The 13,333-nt window shown below is 42.8% G+C and overlaps 1 long non-coding RNA gene across 1 annotated transcript; it reads right to left on the bottom strand.

The window, feature by feature from the left end:
* Positions 1 to 5,701: 5,701 nt before the first annotated feature.
* LOC138917360 (uncharacterized) lies at positions 5,702 to 7,867 on the bottom strand. Its single transcript, XR_011425227.1, has 2 exons — positions 6,819 to 7,867; positions 5,702 to 5,758 (listed from the first exon to the last, which is right to left on the bottom strand). It is a non-coding gene; the product is annotated as an uncharacterized lncRNA (long non-coding RNA).
* Between the last annotated feature and the right edge of the window lie 5,466 nt (positions 7,868 to 13,333).

Raw genomic sequence — 13,333 nt, forward strand, 5'->3', positions numbered from 1 at the left:
TTCCTAGGTATTTTATTCTTTTTGTTGTGATTGTAAATGGGATAGTATTCCTGATTTCTCTTTCTGCTAGTTTGTTGTCAGTGTATAGATACACAACTGATTTTTGGATGTTGATTTTGTACCCTGCAACTTTACTGTATTTGTTTATTATTTCTAATAGTTTTTGGTGAATTCTTTAGGGTTTTCTATATATAAAATCATGTTATCTGCAAATAGTGACACTTTTACTTCTATCTTTCCGATTTGAATCCCTTTTATTTCTTTTTCTTGCCTAATTGCTCTGGCTAGGACTTCTGATACTGTGTGAAATAAAAGTGGTGAAAAAGGGCATCCTTATCTTGTTCCTGTTCTTAGAGGGATAGTTTTCAATTTTTCACCATTGAGTATGATTTTAGCTGCAGGTTTGTCATATATGGTCTTTATTATGTTGAGGTACTTTCCTTCTATACCCATTTTATTCAGGGTTTTTATAATAAATGGATGCCTTATCTTGTCAAATGCTTTCTCTGCATCTATTGAGATGATCATGTGATTTTTATTCTTAATTTTATTAATGTAGTGCATGACATTGATTGATTTGTGGATGTTGAACCATCCTTGCATCCCCAGAATAAATCCCACTTGATCATGGTGTGTGATCCTTTTAATCTATTGTTGTATTCAGTTTGCTAGCATTTTGTTAAGGATTTTTTGCTGAGGACTTATGTTCATTAGTGATATTGGCCTGTAATTTTCTTTTTTGTGTTGTCCTTGTCTGGTTTTGGTATCAAGGTAATGTTGGCCTCATAGAATGAGTTAGGAAGCATCCCCTCCTCTTCAATTGTTTTGGAAGAGTTTGAGAAGGATAGGTATTAAATCTTCTTTGAATGATTGGTAGAATTCAATGGGGAAGCCATCTGGTCCTGGACTTTTGTTTTGGGGAGAATTTTGATTATTGTTTTGATCTCCTTACTAGTGATTAGTCTATTCATATTCTCTATGTCCTTTTGACTCAGTTTTGGAAGTTTGTATAATTCTTAGAATGTATCAGTTTCTTCTAAATTATTCAAGTTATTGGTATATAACTTTTTGTAGTATTCTCTTATAATCCTTTGTATTTCTGTGGTATTATTTGTAATTTCTCCTCTTTCATTTCTGATTATATTTATTTGAGTCTTTTCTTTCTTTCTTTCCTTTTTTTATGTGAGGAAGTTGGCCCTGAGCTAACATATGTTGCCAATCTCCTTTTTGCTTGAGGAAGATTCACCCTGAGCTAACATCTGTGCCAGTCTTCCTGTATTTTGTATGTGGGTTGCCACCACAGCATGGCTTGACAAGTGATGTAGGTCTGTGTCCAGGAACCAAACCTGGGCCACCATAGTGGAGCACACCAAACTTAACCACTAGGCCATGGGCCAACCCAAATCTTTTCTTTTTTTCTTTGTAAATCTAGCTAATTATTTGTCAATTTTGTTTATCTTTTCAAAGAACCAGCACTTAGTTTCATTGATCTTTTCTTTTGTCTTTTTAGTCTCTATTTCATTTATTTCTGCTCTGATTTTTATTATTTCCTTTCTACTACTGATTTTGGGCTTTATTTATTCTTCTTTTTCTAGTTCCTTTAGGAGTATTGTTAGGTTGCTTATTTGAGATTTTTCTTGTTTGTTGAGGAAGGCCTGTATTGCTATAAACTTCTCTCTTAGTATAGTTTTGCTGCATCACATAGATTTGGGTATTTCATATTTCCATTTTCATTTGTCTCCAGGTATTTTAGGACTTCTCCTTTGATTTATTCATTGACCCAATAGTTGTTCAGTAGCATTTTATTTAATCTCCACATATCTGTGGCTTTTGCAGCTTTCTTCTTGTAGTTGATCTCTAGTTTCATAATGTTATGGTCAGAAAAGATGCTTGATATTATTTTAGTCTTCTTAATTTATTGAAACTTCTCTTGTGGCCTAATATGTGATCAATCCTGGAGAATGTTCCATTTGCACTTGAGAAGAATGTGTATTCTGTGGTTTTTGGATGGAATGTTGTATATATCTATTGAATCCACCTGGTCTAATGTGTCATTTAAGGTAAATGTTTCTTTATTGGTCTTCTGTCTGGATGACCTATCTATTGATATAACTGGAGTGTTAAAGTCCCCCACTATTATTGTGTTACTGTCTATTTCTCCTTTTATGTCTGTCAATATTTGCTTTACATATTTAGGTGCTCCTGTGTTGGGAGTATAGATACTTAAATGTGTTATATCCTTTGGTTGGATCCTTCCTTTTATCATTATGTAGTGCCCTTCTTTGTCTCTTGTTATAGTTTTTGTTTTAAAGTCTAATTTATCTGATAGAAGTATTGATACCCCAGCTTTTTTTTTCTTCCCATTTGCATGGAATATCTTCCCCCTCCCTTCACTTTCAGTTTGTGAGTGTCTTTAGGTCTTGTATGCAGCATACATATGGGTCTTTTTTAAATTCATTCAGCCACCCTATGTCTTTTGATTGGAGTGTTTAGTCCATTTACATTTAAAGTAACTATTGATAAGTGTGTACTTATTGTCATTTTGTTACTTTTTTTCTGGATGTTTTTGTAGTTCTTCTCTGTTCTTTTCTTCTTTTTTTGCTCTCTTCCCTTGTGATTTGATGCTTTCTTTAGTGTTATATTTGGGTTCCTCTCTCTGTCTTTTTTGTGTATCTATTATAGGTTTTTGGTTTGTGGTTGCCATGAGGTTCATATATAATAACCTATGTAAATAGCAATCTATATTAAGTTGATGGTCTCTTAAGTTTGACCTCTTACTAAAAGCCCTACACTTTTACTCTCCTCCCTCACGTTTTCTGATATTGTATTTTACTTCTTTTATTTTTGTGTATCCCTTAAACTCTTATCATACATACAGATGATTTTAGTACTTTTGTCTTTTAACCTTCATACTAGTTTTATAGGTGGTTGATCCTCTACTTTTCTTGTATACTTGCCTTTACTAGTGATATTTTTTCTTTGATAATTTTCTTATTCTTATTTGTGGTCTTTTCTTTTACACTTAAATAAATCCCTTTGACATTTCTTGTAAGGCTGGTTTAGTGGTAATGAACTCCTAGTTTTTGCTTGTTTGGAAAGCTCTTTATCTCTCCTTCCATTCTGAATGATAACCTTGCTGGGCAGAGAATTCTTGGCTGTAGGTTTTTTCCTTTCAGCACTTTGAATATATCATGCCACTGCCTTCTAGCCTGTGAGGCTTCTGCTGAGAAGTCAGCTAATAGCATTATGGGGTTTCCTTTGTATGTAACTTGTTGCTTTTCTCTTGAAGTTTAGGAGTCTCTCTTTTAGATATTTACATTTTAATTATAATGTGTCTTGGTGTGGGCCTCTTTGGATTCATCGTGTTTTGTGCTCTTTGTGCTTCCCATACCTGGATGTCTGTTTCCTTCCCCAGGTTAGGGAAGTTTTCAGCTATTATTTCTTCAAATAAGGTCTCTGCCCCTTTGTCTCTCTCTTCTCCTTCTGGGACACCTATAATGCAGATGTTAGTACACTAGTTGTTGTCCCAGAGGTCCCTTAGACTGTCCTCATTCTTATTAACACTGTTTTCCTTTTTCTACTCAGGCTGGGTGATTTCCTCTACTCTTTTGTCCAGATCACTGATCAGTTCTTTGGTGTCATCTACTCTGCTATTGAGTCCCTCTAGTGAATTTTTCATTTCCATTATTGTATTCTTCATTTCTGATTGCTTCTTTTTTTATACTTTCTAATTCTTTCTTGAAGTTCTGACTGTATTCATCTATTCTCCTCCCAAGATCAGTGAGCATCCTTATGACTTTTAGTTTGTACTCTTTATCAGGTAGATTGCTTATCTCTGTTTCATTTAGTTCTTCTGAGGACTTGTCCTGTTCCTTTATTTGGAACATATTCCTTGGTGTCCTCATTTTGCCTACTTCTCTGTGCTTATTTCTATGTATTAGGTAGATCAGCTACATCTCCCCATCTTGAAAATATGGCCTATGTAAGAGATGCCTTATGGGGCCCAGCACTGTGCTCCCCTCTTGTCACCTATGCCAAATGCTCCAGGGGTGTCTCCTGTGTGGGCTGCATGTGCCCTTCTGTTGTGTTGGGGTTGAGATTGCTGCAGGTGCATGGGTAGGCTGGGCTGGCCCCTGGGTTTGTTGGTTGTAGGGCTTGGCCGTATGCAGCTGCTACAGGTAATTTATTGGGCAGGGCAAGCCCCCGGCACAGCTGGCTGTGAGGTCTAATAGTGCATAACTACTGTAGTTTTGCTGGTGAGCAAGTCAGGCTCCCAGTGTGGCTGGTTGCTATGCCTGGGGTCACACAGTTGCTACAGACCTCCAGCGCAGCTCCCTGTGGCACACAGCTGCTTTGGGAGTGCTGATGGGTGGCACAGGCCCCAGGCATGTCAGTGTACATCCTTTTCAGCCAGTGGTAAGTGGGGTAGATCTCCTGTGTGGCTGCTTGAGGTGGCCAGTGGCACAAGTCTGCAGCAGGCCCACAAATTGGTGGGTGGGGCGGTTCCTGGGGTGGGCTGCTTGCATTCAATTGCCTCAGGCTCTCTAGTGGGCAGGGCAGACCTCTGCACTGACAGGCTAGAGGAAGGATTCCAATGGTGCCTGCCGGTGTCTCTGTCAGCATGACTGAACTAGGTCACAGTAATGACTGCCACCAGAGTGTCAGTCCCTGGGGGGTGGGCCTGCCACCTTCTGCTTCTCTGGGATGTGCTCCAAGCTTAGGAAGTTAGTATCTTTACCAATGGACTATGCACTTTTCTAGCTGATGTTTTCATGCTGGTTTCCAGGTTGAATGAATCTGGGTGTGGGCCCTTTAAGAGCCGGTTTTTCTTTCCCTGAAGTTTTATAGTTTTCCTGGGCGTATTCCCTGTTGGTTTTCAAAGCCAGTTATATTTGATAAGAAATTATATTTGATAGATTATATTAGCTACAAATTCCATTTCAAGAAAGCAAAGAGGGCATTAGAAATGATTGCTATAGAGAGGGACATTGTGTCACTGGTGTAGATGTGGGCGGTTCCTGAGAAAGAGGCTTTTCCCCCTTACTCCTAATGGAAGGGCCTGGGACTGAGGCAGGACCTCAGAGGAGCAGGCTGTGGTGTGTTCAGGCAGAAAGGGCTGAGGCCACCTGGCCAAGTTTCCACTTCCGGTGTGGAACAGGACCCAGGGGTAGCTGAGAGGGGTGGGGAGGCTGGAATGACTCAGGGACCACCTGATGAAGATCAGAGGGGTTATGGCTTTCTTGGTGGTGGTGCCATGGCTGGACCAGATGGGGGAGGACCAGATGGGCCTCCACCCTTACCTTTTGGCTCCTCAAAAGCACTTTGGAAGTTGGCCACAACCCTGGGGAAAAGAACGAAGGGGGAGGGAAGGAATACCTTAAATGGTGCAAATTCAGTTTCCACCAAACCAGCAAATTTAGGGGCTTATAATAAAAATTAAGTTCTGTTCTAGAAAAATAAAATTATATTTCTTATGCTTCTAAGTTTGTGTCCTAAGATTCATAATTAATACACAAGTATAGGACCCCTTTCCATGTAAAAAATTTTGCAGAACATCCCTGAGCATTAGAGCTTCTGTCATTTTAGCATCCACTGATTGAGCAAATGCATGAAGGCAAGAAGCCACTCTGTTCAGAGCTGCTTGCTTGCTGCCCAAGTGGACTTGCTGCTCAGTAGGCCCACAAACTAGGAAGAACACAGGTGGGTTTAAAAAACTTTTTATTTTGCAGTCACGTCTTTATTTCATTTGGAAAAGTACCTGGAAGTAGGATTGCATGATAAGTGTGTTTTAACATTATAAGACATTGGAAAACTAGTTTTCAAAGTAGACATACCATTTGCATTTCCATTAGAAATGTGTGAAAATTTCATTTGCTCCATATCTTCACCAATACTTAGTATTGTCAATCTTTTTAATTTTAACTCTTCAAGGGGCGTGCAGTAATACATCATTGTGTTCTATTTTGCATTTTCCCAAAGACTAGAGATATTGAGCATCTTTTGCCCATTTTTGTTTGGTAATTTGTCTCCTAATTATGATGTTATAAGAGGTTTTTATACATTTTGATAATAAGACCTTTGCATTATTAGGTAATGTAAATACATCCTGTCATTAGTTGGCTTACTTTTTCACTTTTTAATGTTTCCTTTTGAAGAGGGTTTTCTTTTTGAATAGATGAAGGTTTTATTGTTTTTTAAAATATATTTTGAATTCTGTGTAGATTACATCATGTTCACCACCCAGAGACTAATTATAACCCATCACCACACGTGGAACACAAGTTTTGAATGAGACGGTCTGGGGTGTGGAGTTTGCCATTTATTGACTGTGGGCTCTGGGGCAGGTTAAAGGGCCTCAGTCCTCTGCTTTCTCACTAACAAGATGGGGGTGCTAGTCTCTACCTCACAGCATTGACTGAGAGGATTTGATACACTCTGGGTCACGGTGTGACTGTACATGGAGATTAATTATTGCTTCTAAGGGATCTGTGTATATGTATTAGCTACTGACAAAAAAGTCAGCATTAACTTAATTGCTGTGTGGACTCCTCACTCCAGAGTTAAGTATTACACCAAGCAAAATAAGTTAGGGTTGGCCTTTTTAGAGGATTCCTGGCTTGTCTGGCATAAGGGTACTTTCCCATGGAGCTGGCGAACAGGAGGACATGTACTGGCAGGATACAATTTGCCACCCCTGCTGACCGTGAACCTTGCCCCAGTGGCAACGTGCTCTGATGTTCCATTACCTAAGTCTTATCACGTGTAGCACCAAGGAACAGACCACTTGCTCACCAGGGAGCAGAAATAAATGACCTCACCTTTGGGTGACTTGCCCTTTGGGTGATTTAATACTTCTTATCTCGAGAGGAAAAGCACAGAGATGCTGGTTAGCTCACAGTTGGAATGGCCCATGCTTCCAAGGAGACCCAAGCTATTTGCAGAGGTTCATTCATCAGACGCTGATGACGGTCCTTGTTTGGAGGTTTCGGGGAACTTTCTTCTAATTCGTGGCTCTGAATGTGGTCCTATTTCAGGAAGCATCCAGGGAAACTCTGATGAAGCAAAATATTCTGGAAATGGGGTTTTCCAGGTAATGTAAGGCAAATCATCTGGGTTTAGCCCAACTTGAAAGTCTACTTAAAATGCTTTGTTGGAGTCTCTTGCCTTAGCAAGTAGGGAGCAATGAGCATACTTTGCATATTTCTTTGTGAGGTAGTTGGAAGAGTCATTCATTGGTTAGACCATTCATTTACTCATTCTCCAAATACTTCTTGTATTTGTACTGTGCGCCGGGCTAGGGACTGGATACCTGGTGGTAAAAAGACAAAGGTGCTCTAATAGGCTAATGGAGGCCAAAAGAACCTGTGTTCAGGCTGTAACACCACCACTCAGCAACTGTGGGATCCTGGGCAAGGTATTTATTCTCCTTGACTCAGTTTCTCCTCAGGAAAGTGGGGCCCAATAATTATAATACCTAGCTTGCCAAAGATATTTGAGGATCATAAAGCATAAGGCACTCTAAAACTGCAGTTCTCTGGGAGTGGCCCTATTATCCGACGCCCGAGAATTTTGCGATGTCTTATGAAAATCATCCTAAAAGGTCCAGATGTTAGATCACTTTAAGAGATTAAGCCATCTCTATGCTGACTCTGTATCATTAAAAATAACATTTTGGGGGAAGAAAGTATCTGGTTCAGTTTCTTCCTCTTACAAATTAGGAAAGCAAGGCCTCTCGAGGTGGACCGACTTGTCCAGGGATCCTCTTAGAAGATAAACTGAGGCACATTCAAATTTTTAAGAGTTTATTTGAGCAGAAATCTATTTGCATCAGGCAGCATCCAATCCAGCAGATAGAAAGGAGCTCTGTGGAGCTCTACAGAACGAGAGCCTTTTATAGGCAGAAGCGGGCAGGAACAAGGAAGTTATGGGGCAAAACAAGCAGGAACAAGGAAGTTATGGGCCAAAACAAGCAGGTTGATTACTGCAAGGTCACCTTCTTTTAGGTGATGGCAGGTATCCGTCAGGCAGATGACAGATCAGGCCATTCCTGCCTGACTGGTTTCAGATTCCATTTCTGGGAGAGTCTCAGTTTGGTGACATGGGACTTAGCATAAGTGACTCCATTTTGGGCCTGTTGTCTTGTTTTTAACAACCCACAGAGCTGGGACCAGAGCTCAGGCCACTCTTCGTCTGATCGTGAGTTCTCATTACTCACCATCATGTACCAGACCTACAAAACATCTCATGCTACTAGCTGGCAAACAGCAGTAGCCTTTTACCTGGTATTCAGCTGTAACTTCTCTCCACTTGCATCTGTCTTCAAGGAAGAAGGGTGTAATTATTGTCTCTTCAATCCATTCCAAAGGACTGTTGATTTCATCCCCCTAAGTAAGCTTGAGTGGTAGGCAGAATTTTGGTCCCCAGGATTCAGCCCTCTGATGTCATACCCATGATTATGTTATACGATGTGGCAGAAGGGACATTGCAGATATAATCAAGTCCCTAATCAGCTGGCCTTACCATAGGGAGAGTATCTTGCATTATCCAGGTGGATCCAATGTAATCACATGAGCCCTTAAAGCAGAAAAGGAGGCAGAAGAGGGAATAAGACGGACGCAGCAGAAGGGGAAGCTGGGGATTCTGAGCATGAGAAGGATTTGATGCACCATCATTGGCTTGAAGATGAAGCGGGTCATGTGTCAAGGAGGCAGGGACTATGGTCTTACAACCTCAAGGAACCGAATTCTGTCAACAACCTGAAACGAGTTCGGAAGCGGCGTCTTCCTCGGAGCCTCTGGATAAAGCCCAGGCTGGCCGAGCCGTGACTGCAGCCTCGGGAGGCCCTGTGCACAGGACCCAGTTGACCCAGTTTGTGCTGGTACTTCTGACTCACCAGGAGATAATGAATGGGCATTGTTTTAAAAAATAATAACATTTTTATTTTTGAAGTTGACTTTAAAAACTTCCTAACGTTAATCAAAGCGGTAAGTGTGCATGGATGTGCAATCCAATAGGACAGGAGGACAGGTAGCAGCTTCCCCGCCCCGGTCCGTTCCAGCCCACTCTGCAGAGGCAGCCACACGGAACCGCTTCTGTTTTCTCTTCAGCTTCACCCCCAATCCGTACACTGTTCGTTCTGATTCACCAGTCTGAGACATTACTTACTGATCTGTTGCCTAGACAGATATCATTGGCTTTTAAAAGAAAGCTCCAACAGGGACATATTTTCTTGTGTTTAGCATGTTTCTTCTAAAAGTTCAGGAGAGGGAAAATGCTTTATTAATCATTCTAGTGAGTTGGCTTCTAGACAACTGAGGTTTCCTTGTGCTCGGTTTCTTCAAGGAGTGAGAGCCCCATCACACGCTCAGGGAGCCTCCAGGCCTACTGGCAACAATGTCCTTCCCAGCTGTAAACCGCTGTCCGACAGAGACTTTAAACTGTAGCAGAATCCGTGTACCTTGGGTTTTTAACCATGATGTCACAGTTGCCGGCTACAGTCAAGAAGGTAAATGCTTCCTTTACTCTCCACGGCATTTTCTCTCCAGATCCTTCCGGGAGGTCACACAGAGCTCCCCCAGACACGTGGATTGCAGACTCTGACGTGGCAGAAGAGCGACTCTCAGTATGGGAGGTTGATCGTAGCTGGGGAAACCGTGCTTCATTCTATAGTTAAGAAGCTATGTCTGAACTGAATTAACAGAGCAATTTGATTAGGACATTATTTTGCTTGTGAATTGATGTACTGACCTCTAGTGTGTAGAGTCTGCCAGATTGAAAGAATGATCTGGGAAGACGTTTAATCAACTATGGATGTAAAAAAATCCTACATAATTTTAGTCAGTTGACCCCGCGTCTCACCTGTCACACCTTTATCAGACCTGCCAACAGAAAGCAAAGCACATCAAGGAATCCATTCCCTCTCCTGCGCTTGTGAACCCCATGCACGTGTGCCAGTGTCCAAGGCTGGCGTTCTAGGGACGGAAAAGCAGAGGCCTTAGCTACTCAGAAAATAGTGGAGGCAGAGCAGTTCAGCGGTGAAAAACGCAGCTCCAGTGCGATGGGAACCACTTTGGGTTCTGGCTTCCGGGATTAAACGAGATGGGCGTACACAGTGCTTAGCACCGATAAGACTAAGTAAGTGTCAGGGGTTCCAGTCATTCTCATTAGCTCCAAGACCGTTCCCCTGCAGCAGCCTTGGGGACCGCCTCTGCTGGCAGTGTGTGCAGAAGGGGCAAAGGCACTGGACTGGCCGGTTGGCACTGGCCGGTCTGTGCTGAGGAGCCAGACGGCCCAGCTCCCCCTCGGGATGCTGCCTACAGAGCACAGCAGCAGCACCGCACAGCTGCGGACTGGCCGACCCGGGTCACCCTTGGCATTGCTCACTGGAGGCTATGTAGCTGCTCAAACGGCTCCACGGGAGTTTACACACCTTTTCACTTTTTCTTTTCGATATGTTGAATTTTTTAAAAAACTTTTTTACTTTAAGAAACCACTTTATTGAGGTATGATCGCCATATAAAAAGCTGTACATAATGTATACAGCTTGATGAGTTTGGGGATAAGTATACATCCGTGAAACCATCACTGCAATCTAGGCTACGAATAAACCCATCGCCTCCAAATTCCCTCTGCTGTCTGTACGTAGTGTTATTACTGCGATAAGAACGCTTAACAGAAGACCTACCCTTGTGGCAAACGTCAAGGGCACGGGACGGTGCTGTGAACTGCGGGCGCAGTGGGCGGATCTCGAGGACTTGGACCGCGGCGGCCTCTACTGCACGCGGTTCTTCGCTGCAGCCAGCAGAGGGCACTGTTACTCTACCCAAACCCTGGGCTGCGGTCTCGGGGCCCGCGCCTGCGTTCTCAGGTGCTAGTGTCTCACTCCTGGCTTTGTCCTGGCTGGCAGTTTCATTTCTTAGGTATATTAAAAATTTGTCAAATCTCCATATTTTTTGCAAGAGTCCTGCTACGGACAAATTTTAAATATTTTTTAAGTCATGCAATATTGTGCATGGAATTTTAAAAATACACAAATGAGCAGAGAAAATGCATTCGGAAGAAATTGATCAAGGATCCGCCTGGAAAACCACTGTCTGAAAAATCAGGCCTAACTTGGTGCTCCTGCTCATTTTTGGCATCACAAGTGACCCACAAAAGGTGCAGGAGAAACTGATGCACAGTTTGGGGGGCCCTGGGATGCTTCCTTGCGCTGTGGCCAAACTGAGAACCTCTCGAAAGCAGAGGTCTGTGCTGAGGGTGAGGAGGGCAGTGTTGCTGCCCGCCCCTGCTTCTGCCGGTGGGGTTGGCCTTCTCCTCTCCTGGCCAATGCCATGAGGAGCCACTTTACCATTTCCAACAGGCCAGTTTTTACTGAGACAGTAATGGCTTTATTTATAATCCTTGGGTGAAAAATGGCCATTGAAGAAGCCCATTCACAGCCCAGGTGGTCTGCTCTCTCCTGGGTCTCTTCCAGATGGACAGTCAACAAGGGTGACAGAAATTCAGCTCCTTTTTGGCCTCTGTTTATGCTCTTCCTCCCTCATTCCTCTCAGGTTTGCCGTATAAGACTTCTCTCCAAGTTTTCAGAGTTTGAAGGAGACGCATTTGAAATGCAAAGCCCAGTATGCTGACGGCAAGCTGAGACCGTGCAGGCAAATCACCGAGCGAGGCTGGAAAACCTAGGGCACTGGAGACTCTCTCCAGCACGGAGTCTTAACCAACAGTAACCCACCATAAAGCGATATCTGCGAGATGACTGACTGATTGACTAGCTGGATGAATGAATGAAACCACAACTTCTCAGCTAATTGTGGGCGTGAAAACGAATTTATAACAATTTGAATATACATAATTTTTTTTTAAAGATTTTTATTTTTTTCCTTTTTCTCCCCAATGCCCCCTGGTACATAGTTGTATATTCTTCGTTGTGGGTCCTTCTAGTTGTGGTATGTGGGACGCTGCCTCAGCGTGGTTTGATGAGCAGTGCCATGTCCACGCCCAGGATTCGAACCAACGAAACACTGGGCCGCCTGCAGCGGAGCACGTGAACTTAACCACTCGGCCACGGGGCCAGCCCCTGAATATACATAAGTTTTAAAAAATGTTACCATTTCCTCCAGATAGTTCAATATTTCCAAATATCCTCAGATAAAGAAATAGCAAGTCTTCCAACTTCACTTGGGATTTCATAGTGAATCGCTCTAAAGTTACTCACGAGGCTAAGGGGAATTTGTGAAACGTGTGTATGTGGGTTTATAACCTTGCTCATGCTGTGTTTTCAAAATCACGAGGAGAGGGGCTGGCCTGGTGGCGCACATTCCGCTTCTCGGCGGCCCGGGGTTCGCCAGTTCGGATCCTGGGTGCGGACATGGCATCGCTTGGCACGCCATGCTGTGGTAAGCGTCCCACATATAAAGTAGAGGAAGATGGGCACGGAAGTTAGTTCAGAGCCAGTCTTCCTCAGCAAAAAAAGGAGGATTGGCAGATGTTACCTCAGGGCTAATCTTCCTAAAAAAAAAAAAAAGAAATCACAAGGAGAAACAGTTACAGGAACTTTGTTTAGAACGGCACCTCATCAGATCTCTCTCTCCTTTTTCATTCCTTCTTCATTCTGGCAATGTTAACACGCAGCTTCCTGATTTTGGCTTCCTGTCCAAGCTGAACTGTATGCAGTGTGTCATCTGTACTCACAGAGAGTCATAAAATCCTTTTAATATTCATTCAAAGGTACAAGCTCTTGGACACAAAGGTCCATTCTTCTGGTCCCTTCTTCATGCCTAGACATGCTCAGAGGTTGGCATCCTGCCCTGGAAGCAAAACATGGAGGCAAAACAAAGGCTTCATTTTCACCGCTTGGAACAACAGTCAATTCTTCAATGTGGTAATTACTTAGAACAAATTAAGAGTTTAGATCCAGGAGCCTTGGGACACTCAAAAGATTATGGAAAATAGGAGGAAAAATGGTTTAAGATGCCCCTGGGCTGTGAAGGTCAACCTTTCACCAGGTGCACCTAAGTGACCTACAGGGCAGGAAGAAGCAGGGCCCATATCCGACTTGTGCTCTGGCTAGGCCTGGCTACCTTCTCTAGATAGAACTAGCTGCCTTTTTTTTTTTTCTTCGCTGAGGAATATTTGCCCTGAGCTAACATCCTTTGCCAATCTTCCTCTTTTTTTTCTTTTATGTGGGCCACTGCCACAGCATGGCCACTAACAGACAAGTCATGTAGGTCTGTGCCTGGGGAACCAAACCCAGGTCACTGAAGTGGATTGTGCTGAACCTAACCACTAGGCCACAGGGCTGGTCCCAAGCTGCTGCTTTTTTAAAAGTGTGATT

The sequence above is a fragment of the Equus caballus genome, chromosome 14, assembly GCF_041296265.1.
Source record: "Equus caballus isolate H_3958 breed thoroughbred chromosome 14, TB-T2T, whole genome shotgun sequence".
NCBI classification, from domain to species: Eukaryota; Metazoa; Chordata; class Mammalia; order Perissodactyla; family Equidae; genus Equus; species Equus caballus.